This window comes from Lissotriton helveticus, chromosome 10, assembly GCF_964261635.1.
Source record: "Lissotriton helveticus chromosome 10, aLisHel1.1, whole genome shotgun sequence".
In the NCBI taxonomy this organism is placed as follows: Eukaryota; Metazoa; Chordata; class Amphibia; order Caudata; family Salamandridae; genus Lissotriton; species Lissotriton helveticus.
In genome coordinates, this window is record NC_136071.1 from 630,749,030 (window position 1) to 630,771,321 (window position 22,292).

General features: G+C 41.6%; 1 protein-coding gene across 1 annotated transcript in view; it reads left to right on the forward strand.

Annotated features, from left to right (window-relative positions):
• Nucleotides 1-22,292, forward strand: part of CPPED1 (calcineurin like phosphoesterase domain containing 1) — an 813,834-nt gene that overhangs the window by 444,521 nt on the left and 347,021 nt on the right. The window lies entirely within an intron of this gene.

Consider the following 22,292-nt stretch of genomic DNA (forward strand, 5'->3'; position numbering starts at 1 on the left):
CTTGGGTCATCACTCCTGATCTGAGGTCGTATATCGTCGTCTTCTTTCTTGATGGTGGGTTCCATTTCTCGCACTTGGTCACTGTTGTGCTTGGCTTTTTGCATTGCTGGCTATCACTGCCTTTAGCTTTTCGCTTTGTATCAGTGATGGCTCTGTGTTGTAATGTGTTACAGTATCTCTTCTTCTGGCCTTATCAGTGGGTTTCTGTTTTTTTTTTAAGATGCTCCTTCAGAGTGGCCTTCAATTTCTTCAACTGGCTTGTTCTGCCCTGGAGCATGGCTTTGACTCCACATATGCCAACCTCAAACGGCTTCTCATCATTTTGGGCGCATGTTGCAAGCACAAGCAGGTTTCTATATTGTTGCAAAATCTCAGGCAGAGCAGTCTCATTTCTTCAGGGCACGAATCCCCTACTTGTCACCAGATGTAGAGTCCTCCCCAACCTGGGAGCATGCAAATTAATACCCCACACACCTCTCTGTAACAGACATCTTTATTCCTCAGCATACAATCACACATTGTCCACTGATTACATCATACAGGTTAATAACCACACCTTAACACCTCCCAGTAAGTTACATAATTCCTCTGTTGAGTCTACCCAGAACCACAAGGGTCCTAGCAACCCGTCATATGACACTACAGTCTCCCACAAGGTTCTTGCTTTAAAACGTGCTGCTGCACTGCTATTGTGACACGTTATACTTTTTTTAAAACATATTTTATTGGTTTTAATCATTTTACAAACCGAAATAGCATCCACTTTCCTCAGAATCATCAAACATATCTTCAAATTTACTCCCAACTGAAGTGACACGTTATACTTGTGGTATATATGTTCCCAGGTGCAATTAATGGGAATATCAAATATGATTGGATCATCAGTTGTCTGAGAACAACACTGTCTCAAAACTAATCTGAGACAAAAACAGGAAGGACGTTAGCCTCCCTGCAACAGATTGGCAATTTGTAAAGTCTGACGTTCAGCTGCCTTGTTTTCAAAATAAAACACTAATTCAGGAAGAAATGGAGAATATTCGAAGGACACATTTATTTTAGGAAGGCGGTCACAGTGGTCTCCCTGACACATCTCGCCAGGAACAAGCTAAATGCGCTGTGATTTCTGTGGTGGGCGTGAATTTGTTTGTTGGTTGCATCCATTTTAAGCCCACTCTGTGTTTTCGTCAGTTTGCTTACTTGCCAAGATTGGTTTTCACTTCCTAATTTTCTCAGTGCAATGAGTATGATACACGCTTGTAGAAATGACACAAATTGATTTTTTTTTGTCTTCTGCCGTGAAGACTAACTGTGGTTTGGAGAGCAGAAGGCGACTGGGAGGAATTAAAGTGACGCTGTCAAGTTTAAGCAAAGCTGCCTTGCCCTGGACAGTACAGTAATCAGAAACATGAGGGATTGTTATCAACCATGACATCTCATTAAAACCTCTGCAGAGCGTTGGTGCTTGGAAAGGTACTAATCTTATGTGGGAGAGAAACAGGATGTGTACAGATTTCAGGGGCGGATAAGAACGCTGCAAAACAAGATCTAAACACAGCGCCAGTTTGTTGTTGCTTTTCCAACTGCCTCCCTCGGCTCTGCAGTCGGTACTGCGTGTGTTGTGTTTTTGTGTGTGCTTAGCCGGCAATTAGTCCTGTTTCTTGTGTGACTGTCAGAATGCCCTGATTTTTCAGCTAATGACTACGAGGATTCTAAGGCCGTAATCCAATATCTATAATGGCAACAGTCAACTAAAATGTCTTGTGGTGGTCAAAGCAATTACAATTCAGTTATTAAAGGTCTTTAAGTAAATGGAAAACAATACTTTGAGAAAGCTGACCACCATCTTAGCCAGGGAGGTTATTTTGGTCTGTGGCCATAGTACGGAAAGTGCCCCAGGATGCAAAATGTTTTTGGGCCTGCTTCATTCATCCCTCTGACGCTGTCATATTATAGATTGGGATGTTGGTACTTGTGCGGTTGCATCTATAATATGGATTGTCCCAGTGCACTTTTTGTGCTGGTGTGATCACAAGTGAGAGTTCCTTCATTTGCATGGGAGTGTGGGCCTGTGCAAATCAGTGAACCATCTTCCAGTGCACCAATGCCATATTACAGACACGGGCACCTACATCCTTGCCAGTGAGTAACGGCTCCTCCGCTAAGGCAGAGGAGCATCGCCCCACTAAAAAATTAAAACTAGAAAAATAAAATGGTAATAACTCAACATTATTATCATTTTATTTAAGGGTACTGTCTCTTTTAGCTTTGGGGCAGGGCGGGGCTGGGTTCTTTAGAGGCTGGGAGAGGACTGGTAGACACTTCCTAAGTGTGATAGACATTTTGGTCGGTCGTCTTGGGACTGCAAAAATGTCATGCGCAATTTGCATGCTCTCCACCCAGCCTGCTTTACAGTCTGGTTGGAGAACATGCAGAGTTTTCACCCCCATTGTCAAAAGGACTCGATCCCCTTTGGGGAATTTCTGTGCATTCGCCGGAATTGTACTTCCTTGACTGATTATAACACCCATAGTATAGCTTTGAAAAAAAGACTAGCCGAGAGAGGTTACCCACACCGCTTGGTTCGCCAAGCCCAGAAAAGAGCGAAATATTACGACAGAGATGCCTTGCTTAATCGTGAAAGACCGAAATCTCAGAATAAGATCACATATGTAATAAATCACTCTACACTTAATTACAAAATAAAAAATGTTATTAACAAGAATTGGAGAATTCTTGAGGTGGAGAGTGAGACACCATTGGAGAAGCCCTTGGTAACCTATAGACGCAACAGAAACCTTAGAGACCGGCTGGTCCACACAAGGAATAAACCCCGACCACGGGAAACACAGACAACCTTGACGGGTCTGGATGCTATTCGTGGAAATCACAGATGTGGCAATTGTCATGCCTGTGACTCCGCGATAGTTAGTGATACTTTGCAACATAACAATGTGAACATTACATTAAGATCATTTACTAACTGCAGAAGTAAAAACATTGTTTATTACATTGTATGTCCCTGTGGACTCGCATATATTGGCGAAACAGGGAGAGAGTTTAGACAGAGGTTTAGTGAATATAAATCTGCTGTAAGAACTACCAAATTGACAGCACCTCTGACTCAACACTGTATTGATCTGAATCATAACGCATCAGATCTTAGATGGAGTATTCTCGAAAAAGTCCAACATAAAAATGGCAAAATAATGGAAAGGACAAGAAAAAACGAGAATGTTTTTGGATTTTTCGTTTGGATACCGTAAGAATAGGCCTAAATGAAAATATTTCTTGGTATATAACAGAATAAACAATCTTCACATACCCTGGATAATAGCATATGGCATCATCAGTTTTGATCTTGTAAGAATTTTGCCAGGATTGGTATATAGGAATATCATGATTTAGACACCAATTAACATACATGCTGTCCGTGTTGTCTAGGCAATAACCAATAATCATGGCAATATGTCATAATGCATATGTCCTCTTTTGAAGGAGAATGCAATAACAATAACATGAAACATGAACATCTTCCCCCATTCCTGATGTGGACCTCTTGGTAGCTCGTTCTTCCTCCCATCGGGCTCCCCTCACCTTTGTTTTAATTTACCGTCCCCCCCAATCCACTCCCCTTTTTCTTTCCAGCATCCAGACCCTTCTGGCTACCCTGGTAATTAATAACTCTTCGGTATTGGTCTTAGGGGACCTCAACTTTTGGCCCAACGACCCTGCCGAAAGCCCACAATCCAAGGAATTTACCAATCTCATGAATAGTCTAAACTTTAGGTCACTGATCACCAGCCCTACTCACACTCACGGTCACACACTCGACCAAATCTGGTCACTTAACGTTCCGTCCACATCCCCCATTATATCTCCCTGCTCGTGGTCGGACCACTCCATTATCACGCTCTCCCTTGCCCTGGCGCCCATGGTCAAGCCCCCGCTCCCCAAAAACATCTGGGTCCGGAAATGGGGCAAAACAGACATGCCTTCTCTCTGTTCAGCCCTGGTTAAAACCCACCCTGATTTATCGGGTCTCCCAGCTACTTCTCAGTTGGCTGCTATTAAAAACTGGCTTACCACGGCGTGCGACGAATTCGCTCCCTTAAGGCGGCTCACAGTTAAACGGGCCCACGCAGCAAACCGCTGGTTCTCACCGGACCTTAAGGAATTGAAACTAGCTGCAAGAAGGGCCGAGCGGGCTTGGAGAAACACCTACAATCCCGCGCAAAAGGCAATTTATCTCTCCACCCTACAAACCTACAAAAAAGGCATTCTGGAAGCAAAAACTGCATACTACACCAATAGGATAATTACAGCAGAATCTCAAACTAAGGACATTTTCTCCACCGTCCACGAACTCGCATCATCCAACAGAACCACGGCCACCACCCCTCCCTCCCAGTTCCTCTGTGACTCACTCAATGAGTTCTTCATAGATAAAGTGATTAAAATCAAACTCAATATTCCCTTGCCCTCCCCCACTTTTGTTACCCCGTCCCCACCTATCACCCCTGTTAAGTTAACTACTTTTCCACTGTTGACCAATGACACTCTCCTTCCCCTTCTTCACCGGGTCAAATCCGGTTCCCCCCTGGACTTTGCTCCTGCCCACATTCTTAAAGAAATTTATTCAGTCTGTCTTACACCTCCTCTCACTCTCCTTAACGACTCACTCACATACGGCTCCGTTCCCAGTTCACATAAATCGGCGATTGTCATACCACTCTTAAAAAAACCAGACGCCGATTCATCGGCTCCTGCCAGCTATCGTCCCATCTCACTCCTGCCCTACCTTGCAAAAGTCCTAGAAACCCACATCACCACTACCTTAACTACACATATTGAGACAAATCATTGTCTCTCCCCCTGTCAAGCTGGTTTCCGCCCCATGCACTCTACTGAGAAGGTGGTCGTCTCAGTAATGGACAAACTGCGTGGAGGTATTGACACCAACCTTCCGCAAGCCCTGATACTCCTAGACCTGTCCGCCGCTTTTGACACGGTGGACCATTCCATCCTTCTCCATCGTGTCAGGGCGGCGGGCATAGAAGGCCTGGCCTTTTCATGGCTTGGGTCCTTTCTTGCGGGGAGACGCCAAGCGGTACGCTTGGCCGGCTATGCTGCGGCCTCACGCAAAGTAGAGTGCGGGGTTCCCCAGGGCTCATCACTTTCCCCACTCTTGTTCAACCTTTATATCTTTCCCCTCATTTTTATGTTACAGCAGCTGGAGGTCACTGTGTTCAACTACGCTGATGACCTCCAGCTAATCTTCAACCTATCTCACTCACCTTCATCTGCTTTGAACGTCCAGACAGTAATGACTTTCATTCACGATTGGATGAACTGCAACCACCTCAAGCTTAACCCAGACAAGACCGAGCTGGTCTTGACGGGAGGTGGTTGCAGTCCATGGTCCCCCTCCTTCTGGCCCCCTTCCCTTGGTGCCCCCCCACTCCCTGTGCCCAAGGTGAAAACCCTGGGCATCTACCTTAACTCCCAACTCACTGTCCATTCACAGGTTAGTTCCGTAGTTTCCTCTTGTTTTTTTTCCCTTAGAACTATTAGGAAAGTTTCCCGTTTCTTTTCTACCCCTGCTCTAAAAATCATCGTGCTGGCCATGGTTCTGTCCCGTATAGACTATGGTAACATAGTCTATAATGGGGCCCCGGCTTATGCAATCCACCGCCTGCAACTGGTACAGAACCAGGCGGCCCGCCTGATCTATGGCCAGCCTAAATACCATCGGGCTACCCCACTGCTCAAAACCCTGCACTGGCTTCCAATAAAAAAACGCGCCCTTTTCAAGCTCGGCTGCCTCACCTATCAAGCCAGATCAGGCACTGCCCCTGAGTTCATCTGCTCGGCCATTAAGCCCTACCTTCCCGGCAGAGAACTCCGCTCCACTTATTCAGCTCTTCTTGCTATTCCCCACTTTAAAAAACAGAAAGCGGGTGGATCCAGTTTTGCTGTCTTGGCTCCTACCTTCTGGAACTCCCTCCCTGTCACCCTGCGCACTTCTCCTTCCTACCTCCTGTTCCGGAAGAACCTTAAAACCTTCCTCTTCACGCAAGCCCATCTGACATAGACCCCTCTTGTCACCGCCGCCCACCGTCCGCCATTAGCGCCATGAAACCGCCTGGTAAACGAGCGCTGTACAAATGTTTTTAAATTCAAATTCAAAATTCAAAATCGTTTTTGTATGCATTATACAAACCATTTTGAGATCGATTATGAATAAATAAGAATTAATATCAGTAACATTGGTTGGTTGATATTTACAAAATAATTGTTCCTGTTTCAAACATACCTTCTGGATAAGTCTAAAAATACGGGAAAGAAATAACAATCATAATTGGATTGTACTTTCAAACTCATATGAGGTTTGGATAAACCGAGATGAATCTTTGCTTGTACAAAACTTGCCAAATAATGCGAGCTCTAAATTGAGACCCAGAATTATAGTGGTGCTTAAACCGGATGCGACACACGCATTGTAATTCTATATTCACATAAAATTTGTATGACGATACGATTGTCAGAATCCGATCCCGTTTAAAAATGGCGCCTATGTTGGTGTTAGTTGTATCAACAACACATGTTATTGTTTCATAGAGAGAAACTGTTTCTAATTTAAAACTATTGAGTGCAAACTCTAAATTTGACTCGTTTAAACACCATACAGAGCTGTAAAATTAGAAATCCATATTTATGACTACAACGCGTAAATTGTACGTACTAAATTCGGATACACCACTTACAAATGGCGCTGGTGTTTTAAGCCACTTTCCAATTAAGGCTAGACACGTTTGGCGCGCAAACTAAAATATTTAAACAAACCTTCGTGTGCAGTGATGCCCTAACCTATGTGATGTTGTAACGTGGTTTTCTTGGCGTCCACGCTGCCCGATGACTGAGGTAAGCTGCTAACTGGGAAATATTCGGGAGAGATATTTGAGTGATTATACCATTGAACGCTAAGACGGAGAAAAGGTATTCATCTTATCGTTAGTTCCTAGTCCCTTTAAAAACGCGGAGACTTTATTATAAAATTCATGCCAAGATCTACAATTAAAACGTGTGGCACTTAAATCATTGTATAGATATGAACCATTCTCTCAAGATCGCGCAAATTTAATTTTCAAATTTGCGTGAAGATTTAAAATTACAACATGTGGCGTTAACATCATCTTATATAGATGAACCTTAACATGCCTTAACTTGAAACTAGGAGGTTCCCTATACGGAGGGAAACCGATGCCATGTCTTCTGGTGCGTATATTAAGCCCGGAAAGACTATACTATTTCAAATATAGGATTGGGGCAAAATAAATCAGCTGCTATTTAAATATAATTGTACCGTAACGAACAGAAACGAAATGCATTCATGGTAATGCGTGCTTATCATCTCGTTTCAGTCTTTAAATTCAAAATATTAGTGGACTGCCATAGACTTGGTGAAAACGTCGAAAAGATCTGAAAAACATAAATGGACAGAATATAAGTGGCGATTCATCTATGTAAAAGGTTAGTTCCCCTTTTTCACTGGTAATGTAACCACGGTGGTTAAGCTTACTAGACTTAGTATTACCCTCTTCTTATATTTCTTACAGAAAATATGTATTTATTCGAGTAACCTATACAACAAAAGGCTACAGCTCTCTACTTTCCAGAGTGGCGTACCTAGGAACAAGATCACCTAGGTAAGCGGTTAGGAGTGCTTGTAAATAGAAACGTATTTTTGAAACTTAGAGCCGGTCTCTTAAATAAGTATTTACTCCACAGAATGACATAGGTATACCCTACAGTATTCACTTTGATAATATACGAAGTCCAAATAGAAGTGGTGATTCCCCACAGATTAATCTGGGTAAAATCAATACATAATCTGTGTAACGAAAAGCGTTAATTAAATGTTCTTTCTGATTAGTTCTCTTTGAAATTTTGTTCTCTTTTTCTCTTTTTCACTTCTTTATTCACTTATACATTTCAATACTCATGATGCTCTTTGGACTTTCCGTGACGGAAATCAATGATTAACACTCGAGTTATGACATTTGTGCTGTTATTGCTGACCAGCGGAGCATTTTGACAAAAGTTAAAAAGAAATGTATTGAAAATATGAATTATCATGTCATGAACTCTTCACAGGGTGTGTTTTTTAATTGTTACTACTGTAGAAATGATAGAACATATGTTAGAAACATGAAATAATATGAAATGGATATGAAGTAATCACTACATTCAATGTTATTTATTATTACAGATATCCATACAGAGCATATAATTTTCTTGGGAAAGATTGGGTATTCTGCTAAGAGGTCCTGAGGAAGGTGGTCCTATCCCACCGAAACGCGTCGACCTTGCGTACTAATCACACAATAACTTGTGATTCCTCCGATACAGAATTAAGAATGAATGTGGATTGTATGAAAGTGTGTGCATGACATTTTGGTAAATATGTATTAGTTTTTGCTTTCTCTGTTTGGTATCTGTATATTAATTGTCTAAATGCTGAAGTATATGTATCTTTTGTAAAATTATGCTTCAAATCGAATAAGAATAATACTAAGAAATAACAAAAAAACAAAAATATGAAATAATAAAATACTCTAAATGAGAAAATTTCCACCTAGTGTTGATACATTTTATTTAAAGGAGTAATGTTGTGATTTGTAGAAATTAGAAGGTCGTGAGGGAAGTTTGCGTTTTTGATGTAACATTGTTTCCCCTCTCTCCCTGACCATTAAAGTAAAACAGAGGGGGTCCCATATTCATGTAGGAACATGCAGAGCATCCTAGCCCCTGTCTGAATGCTGAGCTACTGTGCTTAGATCAATCGCAACACTGCTGTAAGGCAGCGTTGTGATTGGTCAGGGGAGTCTGGGAGACTGCGTGCTTCCTGCTGCCCCAGGAGAAGAGAAGAGGATGCATTCAGGTAGGTGTAGGTGTTCGTGGGGAGAATTGGGGGACTGGTGCCACAAGTTCTGGAGGGAATTCATTTGGAAGTCAGAGATGCAAGTCAGGAGTCTGTAGCTCTCTAGGCAGGGGTTAAATAGTAAAATTGATACTTCACCCTCTCAAGTATCTGTGAGCCTTCGGTCTCATTCTCCATTCACCTTTCCTGCATTGGATGCAATAAAAGAAGGTAGATAATTATTTTATTGATGGCATCCCCATCCTAGCTAATTTTGCTATATCATCACCCACTGATTGTCATTACCCTTCACTGCATGCCGGGAGTTATAACAGATAGCAGAAGTTTCCAACATTTGGTCAGATGAGCTCTGCCATGTTTCTTTCCATTCCTTCAGGCCTATGATTTCCTCTTAATCTCTGAGTCTGTACTAGAGATCTGAGCCTGTCCTCTCTTGCTGAGAACACCAGATGTTATCCACAGGTGGATGCTGCTGTCATCTTGTCAAATTCACAACCTGCCCCCTTCCACTAGCAGCAGAATTAAATCCCCTCTAGAGCTGAACCTATTGTCTAGAGTGTCTTTGATCTCCCTGTTGATATATCCACCCAGCTAGGTAGGCTCAGAGTGGTTTCCAGTAACCACAGGAGTCAGACTTCATAGCTCATACACAGCTACATGATGGAGCCCCTGTAGAATATGTTCGTAGAACCGTCTCTGGCCTCTGCACCAGGTATCAATCAAATGGTCAACTTTTAGCTCATTTTAGAAAAAGAATACACTGTAAATAAATATGCCTTTTACCATTTACAATAGAGAGGTAGTATTCTTTCTGAACTCAAATGAATTATAAGACCTCAGTATCAGTATCCATCAGCCCTCATGGGAATTTATATGGGATCACATCTGAAAAAGATTACTTGTGCACACATGACAGCCTGAATCAGATGACAGTCTACCTTGCTTAGCCTTCATGTGTACATGGGTGTTACATGTGTTGAGAGCATCCTACCGAACACTTCTTACCCTAGCTAGCCAGAAGCGGCTAACATTACACCAAATAATGGGCTCTGGAGGTTGCAGTTTAGTTATCAATTATTATGGGGCTTTATAGCGAGTTAGTCTGCATTTCAGAGTCTTATACCACAGCAGAGATCTAAACCCGGGGGATCAAAAAGTCAAAACAATTGTGGGCTTTAATGTTAACTTTATTTGCTGTGGCTTTAGTGATTGCTGTACATGTAAAATACTAACAATACTGTCACTTGCATATGAATAGATGACTATTTACAAATTTAACAAAAAAGTCTCCATGGAAGAAAACGTACTTAAATAAATAAAACCAATTAGGGTCTGATATAGAGTCGGTAGACAGATTATTATATCCAATGGCACTTGTAATATGGCAGACGGGATATCAGTCATGTTTGTGACGGAGTAACCTGTCCTCCAAACTATAAACCATGCCCTCCGCTTTCAATTTACACGTTCAAAGCATCTGTTCTGACGAACGTATCTCCCCGTAAATTCCATACTGCATGATATAGCAAAGTGACTCACAGTAATTATCAGTGTCTGAGACTAATTCAAACATTGCATCCTTCACTTTTTATTCTCCTCGATGAGTAAACATATCATGTACGTCCCATGACTTGCTGTGCCCAAGGAATCAGTTTGTATGTCACTGGTGAGGACCAATAGGTCAGGGGTTTCTTGTGTTCATTTACATAGTGGATGCGCCTGCTGCTTTGGAATGGAATGATCTTTCGTGGCTCGGGCGACGTGTATTTGCAAATGTTTGGTCCCTGTCTGAAGTGGCAGAGTGAGCATAAAATGATGATGATGATGGATAGCAATGTGACCCACATTCAATTCCAGTGGCAAGAATTTCACCCATTACTTTTTGTTCTTCTTGTGAAAATTGAGGATGCAACAGAATATTGTGCAGGTTGTGGGTAAGATTGATAACATCATGCTACCGAGACTGCATGGGTATACATCCGAAACAGTCTAAAGAAACGTAATAAATAATTATATGTGTTATATGATAAATAGAACACATGCATGTAATGTCAATAGCGGGATACTTGTCTTAGTATGCTTAGTACTTTTGGCTGAAAAACTTGGAGTAACTGAAGGTCGCACTCTTGGTATGGGGCCAACTGATAGCTATGCCTACATTCTTCTGTGCAAGTGAAATTAGAATCAGTGGAATCTAAAAGCTACTGTGCACAAATGTACTGTGGTAACAATGCTGAACAGGTTCTCTCACTCTGCTACTGCGCCTCACACCGCAGTAACAGAGAAAGCACCTCAAACAGCCTACTACAAAACAGAAGAAAGCACAGATAAAGAATTCCATACACAACATAAAGTTGCGTCCAGACTTCAAGCTTCACCCTTTCGCAACACATAATATCGCTTTTCACATCTCCACAACAAACACAACTTTTGTGGGAAGAAGTGTTTTCTATGCTGATTTCTGGATTACGTTTTATTGCAAATTTACTATCTTTAGGCTATTTATCCAATATTCATGTCAGCAGTCAAATGTTAATGTGAACTGGTTGGAAACCCCGTGTCAGCATTACAATCTGTAGCTCCACACAAAAGGCCATGAAGTGGCGGAATTCCTGTGCATATTGCAGATCTTTTCATTGGTATGTGGCAGACCATTACATGTAGTCTTGTAGATCCTTGAGATATGTGTTTACCCTGAAAATCATGCCTTCTAAACCAATCAACCCCATTCAGGATCTTGTGTCAATCAAATATGTATTGACATGGCTAATATTTACATTATCAGCAGAATCCCAAGACAAAGAGTTTGTGGAGTGCGTGTTAGGTAAATAAGGTGTTTAATATCTGTTTGTCACAAGTAACTGAGAAGATCACCCATCAACATGACTTTGGATTCCAAAGATATCCTGACATCAAAACATCAGTCCAAATAGTGAGATTTCTAGTTCTGTTGACAAGAATCCTGAGAGTTGGAGAAGGGTATAGAGGTTTTAATCTATAGGTTGGGTAGTGGTATCCACTTTGAGAAGGATGTAAATGTGTTGCGAATCTTGTCACAGTACAGGTCTAGAGTTATCTGAATATCATGAGGCTGAGCATTGGTTTTCTTAGTGGAGAAGTTGTGGTGTGGGTAGGGGAGGTTTATTGTGGCCATAGTGGAGTCTGTTCATATTAAGGTACCATATATGCACGCTTTGAAACTGCCTTTTTCTGTGCATTGTACACCACATCTTGCTCCTCACAAAACAATAATGGTAAAAAAACATCATCCCGAGTTGGACACTGTTTCCTCTGGGTTTAGATTTTTATTTTTCTATTTGTTCATTTATTAAGAAGTTTCATTAAGTGCTTAAACACATAGGATCAGAAGAACTCCTCGGCCCCGGCGGGTGGAGAGGTCCTTTTGTGTCCGAAGATAAGGGGATACGTGATCCCTTCTAAATATATAACAACCTGTGTAGTATCCTCCTTTTAAAGGTTGTAGAAATGGTAAGAAAGGAGAATAGTTACACCTCCGCTCCACCCCACTCAGTGGCGGGAAAAAATAGATCTTTTTTATTATACACCCCTCACCCACTCTAGCAGTGGCATGCTTCATCATCGGGTTCACCCTGACTCCTAAAAGTCAGGGTGGGCTCATCCGTGTTCCAGGGAGCTCTTTGAAGAATTTTGTGTTGTTGGGGAGTTATATACTATTAGATTAAATTCCTCATCCACCCAAGGTATCCCTTTATTGGTGGAGGGAAGGGAAGTTTCAAACTATGTTTACACGGGGCAAACCGGATATTGTGGTCCTATGACCCTACTGTCATAGGACCACATTAGGAGTCAGGGTGAACGCGGTGATGAAGCATGCCACTACAAGAGTGGGTGAGGGTTCCATAATAAAAAAGGTTTTCCTTTTTACATAGGTAGATAGATCCATAGTGAATTTGGTACAGGTCTAGCTTAAGGACAAACTGGTCCAAATCACACCTGTTACCCCTCGGAGAACTATCCGTCACAATGAAACCATTTTGACCGACCTAGGATTACTTTGGCATCCTAGAGTTCCAAGATATATGGGGATCCAGATCCGTCACAGACTGGGAAATATGTTGACAATAATTTAAACTGTGGTGACTACGATAGTTCTGTCAATCCCTTTCTTGAAAATACTCCTTTCATTGATGGAGCACATTAAATTGGTGTGAATGTTGGTACTTCGGACTTGTCAGTATGGATTTTAAGGTGTAATGTGCTTGCTATTTTAAGTTATTTTTACAAAACTCCGCAGCATGATGATTGATTTATTATGGACAGGAATTTCCTCAGAATCCTATTAATTACCACCAAGCTTCCTTATAGGAAGGGAAGATTTTGATTGTTTAAATGCTAATGCTATTATTTGGCGCCTAATTGTAATTATCTGTTTTTGGCTGGTTGGCATGCTGGCACCCCGTTGAGCTGTTTATTTCTGTCACATGAAAAGCGGAGTCCAAGAATCGTGTATTTGGTTTCAATTATATCCAAAATCTGAAACAGGGAGACACAGGGTAAAAAAAAGAATTTGGGCAGAGGTCGAAATTTGGAGCATTCTACTTCTCTCTAATTTGCGAGGGTGGGCTGATACAGCTGGGTCTTATGTTATGGTATTTCACGTTAATGTTAACAAAGATTTTTATGGCGCTGTGATGCCATTGATATGGCCTTGTAGGGCTGTCAGACACACAACAGTACAAATCCATGTTAGGAATTATAGAAAACAACACAAACATGTAATCACAGTGCACATACAGGTAGTTTTTAATGGCCAGCACTGTCAGAACAGTTAATAAATGTTGTGGCACTACAATATCAAATGGGCCCTTAAATGAAACAGCTTCTCAATTACCGTTCGTGTGGGTGTTACAGCGCTAGATAAGACTGTAAGGGAGCCTCGCAAATACACCATTAAAGATCTATATTATTACAGAGTTGGAAGCCGTGTGCCCAGCCTAATCTTGCGTCATTGTTCGCGCAGTATTAATTAGATCCTTGCCAGAGATGTGGTGGTGATCGTCTGCCAGGCTCGAAGTGTCGGTTTATTCCATAATTACATAACAGGCTCAGTTACCTAATAGGCAGTCTTTCTTTTCTGTCCCTGGCCTGTCTGCCACATCTAATTAACCGACGATCCCTGCCCTTCCCCGGGAACCCTGTGAACGCGTGTGTTGTGCGCGCGCAAGGAGCTTGCACTGCCAGGAAGGGTTCTCCCTCCTGTAATAAATGCTATTAATGCTGTGGCAGTCACTGGAGCTGTTGTGCTGTGTGAATGCCATGGCAAATGAATGATTCCCGCGCTGCCATATTGGTTTCCACTGTCCTCTCGCAATGTCCTTTGATTGTCAAAGCCGGTCCCACCTTCCTTCCCCGGAGATCCCGTATGTGTTCAGCTCTGTCTTCTGATCTCCATAAATAGGTCATTGCACAAGGTATTTAGTGCTAATTAGATTTGCTGTGTTTGTCCTCATGTACAATTGACATGACTACAAAATCATAGAATCACCATTGGATTTCTTATTAGACCCCTAAGTTTGTTGTTTATTAGCTTATTATTTAGTGCTAATTGTCTTACAGATTACCCACCCTGTATAAGTATGTCTTCCTGTTTACAGCAGCACGCTGTTATATTGAAGTTTCACTTACCATTAAAAAGGATTTTTTCAGTCTGGACCAAAGACAGCATTATATGTATAGCAATTCCAGAAGCGGCCCTTACACATAAGATAGGTGAGGGGGGGGAGGGGGGACTAGACAGGCGACGAGGGAAAATTTAATTATTTAATGTTCCCTCGATGTTGCCGATCGAGTCCCCCCTCACCCCTCCCCACCACTCCTACCTGCACAGGCCGCTCCTGCTATTAACATAAATACACAGCAATGGCTTCTCCGCTATGGCAAAGGAGCGTTGCCCCATCTGCCATCAGCCGAAAAAATAAAAAATGAAATGATAATAAACTCTTGTTTATTATAGTTTTATTTTTCTCTCGGAGCCGAGGCTTGGGGGTGGGGCCAGGGTGGTGACATGCTGGAGGGGGAGTGATGATGGGCATTGCCTTCACTGTGCATGTGGGTTTTAACGGCCGTCTCAGTTCCTCACCCCATCCCCGTTTCCCACCTCCCCCACCACCCCTGTACATATGTATATATTTGAAAAGAGGGTCTTTATCCATTGGTCTGCTCAGCAGTCATTCACATTTTGCTTTTGCCCACCACAGCATGTAGCATGGTCAGCTTCCATCAGCCAGTGGCACTCTTGCACTGTGATAGACACATTTTGTCTGCTCATATGTGAATAGGTGCTTAAAGTATTGCACTTCTGTGCGAAAGGTTGTGGGTCAATATGTTTGTATGCTATTTTCTTTTATTCTTTATCGTTTTCTCTGTTTCGCCATCCATGGGTGTCTTCACAAAACAGTAATCCAAAGCCAAAAGTGATGTTAGTTTGTATCAATCAGAATCATATTTTCCAATGACGTACCTTAAAGCTGAAAGGGTTTGTAATCCTTTTCTAAATAGATCTATGTGCCAGGAAGCACCCATACTATTCTACCAAAATTATATGGGAGTTATTTAGTTTTTTAATATTTAATTGTTTTAACACCTTGTTTACTTTGCAAATAACTTTGGCAGCGCTTACGAATGTGGACAAGGTACAACACATAATAAGCACATTCGGGTAAGGTTGACTAGGCTGATCAGGGCCAATATATTGGGTGTTTCCCTCTTTAAAGCCAAATATAAGATGAAAAAGAAGCGTGCACTAGTCTCACGTGTCTTGGTCAAGCTGGAATATCCCCACTAGATGGCTCAGCTCTGAGATTCTAACACTGAATGACTGCTGAGTTATCTAGGGAAAGGGTGGATATACTAGAAACTTATCCGGAATGGTGAAAAGAGTAGGTGTGGGTGGTGGGAGATCTTTACTCCAGGTTCTGATAAAGCTACTGATAAGATGGCACCCTTAGGCCATGCTTCATCATGTATTGAGAATGTTTGTAAACTATGCCATGTTTAGAACTGTGATCCACTGCCAGTCACCACAGCCGCTGACATAGTTATTCTTCTCCTTGTGGGCTACAGTAGCTAGCAAGTCCAACAGCACGGTGGCTGATGCTTTGCAGAAAGTAACATACATAATGTATATTCCATGTTCCCTCAATAATGGTACCTACCAAGACATTATCAATTTGCAAACTGCTTGTTGTGTTTTTTTCAATGTATTTTCAATATTGCCCTCAGAAACATATGTGCACATTGATCATAACTTGGTGATTACCATAAATGTGTTTATTGAAACCCAAAAAAAGTTTCCATTAACTGTTTCGTAGATAAACGTAGGTTATCCTGCAAATGTTTTAAACTATGTATAGAAACTAAAATCGTTTTGAATATTTAATTGAGGCAAAATGATTAGTTCCTAGAAAACTCTGTTTTCCACCAGTTCCTACTGTCTTACTTCAGCGGTGCATCAAATGTCATTTATGAATGCAAAATCTAAAATTCTCATACTGATAGACCTTTGTACTGCTTCCCAAAAATATTTTCTTCCTTAACCAAAAGCTGCAGAAATTCTTAAATATCTTCTCTGGGTTCCTAGTGCCTGAATTCAAATGAAAGTTGTTGCTAAATCCTATTTAAATCTCTAGATCCAGATTAAAGCTGTCATCTTCTTTGAAAATTATCTCCATCAAGACCTTCACATCTTGGGACTCTGTGTGTTTTCTGGAATTTGTATGACACCAAGGTTGTGTCTTTTAGGTCTTTTTTCAATTGATTGTAACTTGTCCAAAGGAGACAGATTTGCAGCCTGTAATTTGATTTGGCCTCTGCATAACTGGTTACTTGCAATGCTAGTGCCTGTGCTGGTGTCTTCTCAGAAAGGTCTTCAAGGTTACTATCCATTCTGGTTCAAATCTGTCTTATTTTGAACACCTTCAGATAGCTTAAACCAGGCCATAATTTCTGCTCAAATGGCATAAATGTCCCACAATGTTTTGTTATTGGGTTCCGGTACTGCCTCCCCAGCAAGTTTCTTAAGACATTTATTCTCAAATATCAGAAAGTCTTTTTCAGACGTTTTACACCAATTTGCGAAAGCCAGAGTTGCATATATGTTGCCAGTGGAAAGTTCAGGAATCACATTAAACCCAAGAGGGGCCCCCGATTGTTGGGTGACTGCCCTTATTATTTGCTCCCTGAAACCATTACTTCCATCTGGTCCCCACAATAATAGTAGAAAATGTTGATATATCTTCATCACATTTTGAAAATTGGCCCCAAGATGCATGTCTGTCTAACTTGCACGCTTTTTTGTGTCCTCTCAGGTGCGTCAGTATCTTAAACTGAAATAGGGGTCTCAGCAATCTCTATCACATTAACCCCTTCGATGCTTGTGACGGAACCATTCCGTCATGCCTCACGGTTGAGCTGTGCGGATGACGGAATGGTTCCGTCACGACCACACCCAGTTATGGAATTTCCAGCACCGGGGGGAAATCGGCGCCGCACGCAAGGTGTTAGTAATGCATGCCAGCTAGTTTTTACTGCCCTACCATGTTCTTGACTTACATCTTTTGGAACTTCCTCTCTGACACTGATATTCTTTTCCTTGTGGTGAAGTCCGTCTCATCTCTACATTTATCAAGAGAAGCCACTTCTGTTTTTTCTTGTTCCCTTTAACTTGACGTGTGTGCTAAACTGACTTTCCCCAACTTTCCTACACACATTTTGCTTGGATAAGTCTAACCAGAAAGAAATGTAGATTTTAGGGCTAGTGTCTTGTTCACTGAGCTATTTTCCTGTTTGAGAATAATATCCTAGACGGGGTACTGAAAGATGGCTTGAGGGCGATCAAAAAGTGAGGCGGGGGAGCTACAGTTTCTCTAACACCGCCCTGCTTCCTCAAACAATATCTTGGTAAGCCATTCCTCCTAGACCTGATGCTTTATCTCCAAAGCTCTACATTTTCAATATTAAAAATGTTTTCCATCTGCCCATCCTATGCACTAATCATCATGGAATTCAGCAAGGTAGGTAGAGATTCTCAAGCGCTCCCTGAGTATAGCAAACTATTACTTTTATCCCTAAGCCTTATTTTCAGAGGCCTTTTAGACCAACATACCCTGGAGTCATTTTTATGCTGTCATTTCCATATTCTGCTCTGCTTGATAGAGTAATGTCATCACCCAGCCAGCACTGCAAGGCCTCCAGTCAACCTGAGCAGCCTGACCTCCAACGCCAAAATCACCTTCAGTGTTTCCACCCAAGTTATGCTCTATAGTCCATTGAGCAAATTTCGAATAATTTCGAATCTGATGACAGGATTTGGAGACAGTCCTACAAGGAAAGCATGCAGGACCCTAGGGGACACTTAGATAAAGTGCAGTGGTTCTGGTAGGCGCTCTACTTGGACCTTAATCCAATTTGGGATATTCATCCATAGAAGAAAGTAATTTAGCCCTACATTAAGGCCTAAAGTAGAGATACCTCCCCTCTTCTGGCTATGCCACTGATCTAGCGTTCATCTTTCTCCATGTAACTAACAACCATGTTTGTTGGCTTGGTTATGGACGGCACAAATGGAAAGATGTTTCAACAGTCACTTGCGGAGCAAATATGTTACATGGCAGTGGTTCTGTGCACTCTCAGAAGCATTTCTGTATTGTATGGTAAAATAAGGCCATGAAATGAGACACGCTGTCTGAAAAGCCATATTTTTTTCTTGTGTGTCTACCTGGAAGGGATGGGACCGTAAAATATATATGTAATATCTTTCATTTCTCTCATTCTTGATCTTTATGTAGCAGGTAAGGTGTATGAATAGCTTTGCGACAAGCTCAGGGCACACAAGGGACACTCACAAAGTATGACTCAGCTGTTTCATGCAACAAGAGATGGATCTGATTTTGAAGAATTACTGTGCTTTATTTATAGCATATGACAGTTGCTGTGTTTACGGCTTGAACATATACTGAAGTTGGCTTTCTTTAGAACACACAAATTAAATCAGTACTTTTAATTGATGGATTGTTTGGCATCAGGGTACATGTGATGAAAAAGGCTCTGTCTTCTTTTGTCAAATTATATTGCCATCAACAATCCTCTGCTGGCCGTAACTAGATACTTTTCAGTCAAAAATCCAGTCCATTTTACAAAAGAGTAGAGAATAAGTGGTAGAGTTATAAATATATATATAGGCAAGAGAACAGCACACATAATTTCAAAATATTATGTTAAAGATTTTTTTTTTCTTTTGTACATTTCTGGTTTAATGCTTGATGTTACATTTTCCAGTACAACCAGTAGAAGAGATGAGGACGAAAGAGCCAAAACTACAGACCACAAACCGACCTTCATCATATGACTACCACTTGCCAACTAATATTAAGATAATACCCACTGACCTTATACCAGAAACTTGTCTACTACACCTTACCATTAAGCTTTGCAAAACCCGTAGGCCTCCAGCTGAAAAATTTTACCTCAACCATTGGACCTGAAATGAAAAAAAAGAGAATAAATACCATCCCCAAAAAATCATAGGTAGAAATTATTTGTGGTTTTATTTCTAGCCAATATATATCAGCGCCACGTGTTCACTTATCTTAAATGTGCACTTTCTATCTATTCTTTCATGCTGCTTATCCGTAGCAATGTGTTATAAATGCCAACCAGCTGCATCAGTCAATTTGCCCTATAGTGGTAAAGTAGAAAATTCTGAGGCTTTCAAAGCTGATCAACTAGTACATGTTTTGGTTAGCTAAACTTTTCATTATAAACACATCATACGTATAGTCCATTTTGATCTACAGAAATTCAAGCATTCTCAGAACAGTCGGCCATGATTACTGTCATAGAAAAAGGCGTATCGTTTTAATTGGGGAGAAGGGACGTCACTTTGTTTGGGCTAGACAAACTGAGACAACCTTGTTTTCAGTGACCCACCTGACCATCATTTAACCCCTTGCGTGCGTCGGACGGCCGGCGGCCGGCCGACGTCACGGTGGGCGTGTGCGGACGACGGCCGGGGGGCCGTCCGAACCACGCCCAGGCTATAAATCACCCGCACCGCGGCGGAATTGCCGCCACGGTGAAAGGGTTAAGCATGAGATACCATTATGTGGAGCAAACTCCCCCTTTCCCTGTCATTTTGTCCTCTCAGTACTCACTCTTCCTGTGATCGAAGTGGGGGGCATTTGAGGGGTACACGACGTGCCCATACCTTTTTAATTTTAGAAAAACAGTTCCCCTACTTTGTGTCAGTTAATTGAGATAGTTGAAAAGCTTCAGCTGAAGACTAAGGCAGGGAGACACCTGTGCTGTGAAACCGAGGGAGGGACAGACAGCTAAGCAACTCATCTTGCCAGGTCTACGGCTGCCCTGAAAGAAATGCAAATGTGCACAGCTGCTCAATCTTCAAATGCAAAGGGTACCTGGACGCAGGTATTTGCTTTACTGAGGGAATAACTTGAAACTTCCTGATGACACACATTTATTCTTTTTGAGGGGTATTGTAAGGGAGCTACCAGCTAAGCTGTGAGTGTGTGCTATTAAAAGACAGTTATAAAAAAAACTGCACTATATACAGTCTGCAAAAAAATCTATATTTTGTAAACACTTTTAAATTTTGAACATTTTTGCACATTATGTAGCAGCCTATCCTACAATATGTGTAATGCAAGTTTAAAATAATAACTTACATGTTCACAGTGCTCGCTGTCCCAGACTGGGATCTTGTAGCACTAAACATAGACAAGTCACTATTCTCCACTTCACCAACCAGGTTTCAATTCTGTCGCTCTATGGTTACAGACAAACATCTCTGCAGTCTAATAACTAATAGAGGTTTCATAATGTACGATAGTGTGTTTCCCACTGATAAACATAACTTGTATTTAATTTTCGTTTAAGATGTGCATTATTTTATATGTAGTTACCGAAAGGTGAAAGACCAAACAAAATTATAGAATATTTTGTGTTTTAGCTATGCCAACATTATCACTCACTACGCCCCCTTGTACCCTGCATCACTGTTCCCATTCGTAATTTAATGCATGTCGACCACTGCCCTCTGTTCATCCGGTCTCCCAATTCCGTCCTGTCCCCACACTTTGACTTTGTTCAAAAGTCTGCATTTGCAAAGATATTAGTGTAGATTCAGTGGAGCATTTTCTGTGCTCTTGTACAGCATTACAGAGATTTACTACTTAAAGACCCTCTTTTTACAAACATTTCTCAATTGTTCCTATATTTTAGGCAGTAACCCTTCAAAGAATGCTGCTCCAGCAGCCTCTTGAGTGGTTTCTGTATCCTCAACAATACCAGAATAGTGCTCAAACATCTTTCAAACAACCAAGGTAATCCCCAGGGGGTTCACCTTTGTTTTGTTTGTACTTATTAATCTTACTGCAGACCTTTTTAACAGGACATACTTCAACAATGATATTCAACTTAGCATCACTAGTAGCAGTGAGAGCAGCGTCATCCATAGGGGCTTGCCATTTCCAGGTAGAGTTGGACAGAAATCATTCTTTTTACTCTGGGACATAATTACACATAGTGATTTACATCAGCCCTATTGTGTTTGTAACATATAAAAACAATGCACCATTCCTCTGAACTTTTGAGGGTCATCCCATGATTTGGGGAATTGTTGAATGTCATTTAAGAGATGTCAGGCAGGGAACATATATGGGGACACTGCCCTATTGTTTAGGGCCTGAGTACTCTCGCTAGGATAGGAGGGTGTCAAATTGAACATGGAAAAAGTAATTTAAACCATTGCTGTCGTCCTCAGTAGATGATCGGGTGCCATTCAAGTACAGGTGCTCATTTAAACCCTCTTGCCCAGCTTATCCTATGAAGAGGTGCAGTAGATGGGTAAGAGGGGAAGGGACCGGGCCAATGGCTCTTCCAATCTGCTCTTATAAAAGGAGGAAGGAAATTAACTCATGGTTTTCCGCTGATTTATTTGCTTTAAAAGGAAGCTGTTGTGGCTCGCAGACAGTCCTGGACCGCTAGATCAGTGTGCCTCTCTCATTCACACATTCAACCGCTAGAACTGTACTAGATGTCCTAGGTAAACATGCCCCTCCCCACGCATTCCAGAGCCTCTGGCTCATATATCATGTACTTCGTGCATACGTCTAACCTCTAGTAATTACACATTACTGAGACAACCAGACTCATTAAGTTCAGGTTTCTTTCCAGTAAACGACCCCTTGGTTTTTAACCATACCAACTAGGCACAGGAATAAAAGAGTGACCAACTTGTTCGGTGTTTTTAGATTTTCTTTCGCTTTCCCTTTCCACTCCACATCACTGCACT